At 37.4% G+C, this 1,552-nt stretch overlaps 1 non-coding gene across 1 annotated transcript; it reads right to left on the bottom strand.

Moving 5' to 3' along the window:
- Positions 1 to 1,186: 1,186 nt before the first annotated feature.
- Positions 1,187 to 1,258, bottom strand: Trnac-gca (transfer RNA cysteine (anticodon GCA)). Its single transcript has one exon. It is a non-coding gene; the product is annotated as a tRNA-Cys (tRNA).
- Between the last annotated feature and the right edge of the window lie 294 nt (positions 1,259 to 1,552).

Genomic DNA, 1,552 nt, shown 5'->3' on the forward strand with positions numbered 1-1,552 from the left:
GATGTCCTGATCATTACAAACAGTTGCCAAAGACAAATTTCAAATCCAGGAAATAAAAAACGTCATGACAACAATCTATACGTATCGTTCTACATCTCAAAACCCAGAGCGCACTGCAGCAGTGTTGGCGATACATGACGAGAGCATCCCGATGGGAGTGGTACTACCCGAAATCTGCTTTGTTTACAAGGCCGAATTCTGGGCTATAAATCAAGCAATTAAATGGATATAAAACATTCATCCTTAATTAGCGAGACTTCCTCAGAGTGCTGCGCTTCCTCTTCCTAGAATTAAGTAACGTTGCAAGCAGAGAAAATCTGTTGATTTTAAATTGAACGAACTCTGTTCCCAACAATTGGCCTACAGCGTCCAGGAAATCTACAGTATATTTCGGCAACACATTTATAACAAATAGCAAGTTCAAGGAGACAACAATCCATGCGGCTTTATAACCTGCATACACAAATAGGAAGAAATGTTATGGCCCCAGTACAGGTGGACCAACATAAAACCAAAGTCATAACACGATAAAAACGGGAAAAAACCCATTTTGTCGATATCTTTGACAAGTTCTTTCCTAATATCAACTTAGCGAACATTTACTGCCCACATTGTCCCCCTCCAAAAAACCTACACCACGTTTTAATGAATGCGTTCAATACCATGAAGAGAGAAAAAAAATTAAGGACAAAGAGAACAATCTCAAAGCCCCTATTAGCTATCAAGAATTCCTTCAACCAGGAGGTAAAGGTATCCATAATATATATTACAATATAAAGGGAAACCTTATTGCCAACGGGGAAAAATGATAAATGTAACCCTCTGCTATGACATAAGGTACCACCGGCAAATATAATTATAATAACTCAATCAAATACAGTCAGTTTACATCCAAGAGAAAATAATATTACTCATCGCAAATACCTCCTCGCTACATATGGAAATGTTTCCTCACTGATCCATAAGACTAACACATGCTGTACTCCTAATAAAAAATTTGCAAGCACATTTTTTATAAGGATATTGATAAGAGAATAACCATGAAAATGAAAAATATTAAACAATACATGCAAAAACTCAGCATGCTGGTATTGCAGATATAAATTGATATACGACAGAGATATTAATACATGTTGATATGACTGGGACAGATATCTTTGGTGGTAAATGACAAAAACGAATAGGAAGGGGACACCCGTGTTCGAACCGGGAACCTCTCAATCTGCAGTCGAATGCTCTACCACTGAGCTATATCACCTTCGTAAACGAAAAATCTGAAATTATTATAAAGAAATGGGAATCCGTCATCGGTCGCATCTGATCTTGGTATGTATAGTCCAACCAGAATGACCAGGACCTAGTGTAAGAATTATTTGGAACGGTTTATATTCTTCGAGATTTTGTGCAAGTCTTCATTTTACAGTTTTCACATTTTACTTTTAGTGGGTACCATATGGGCTAGACTGTGTGGATGTGCCTTTAAATACTGTTACTTGCATGCATCTTTAGCGGCATCTCTGTGAAATCATATGGTTTACCAGTTGAGCCATAT

The sequence above is a fragment of the Sinohyriopsis cumingii genome, unplaced genomic scaffold, assembly GCF_028554795.1.
Source record: "Sinohyriopsis cumingii isolate HCF-2022 unplaced genomic scaffold, ASM2855479v2 utg003582l, whole genome shotgun sequence".
Taxonomy (NCBI): domain Eukaryota; kingdom Metazoa; phylum Mollusca; class Bivalvia; order Unionida; family Unionidae; genus Sinohyriopsis; species Sinohyriopsis cumingii.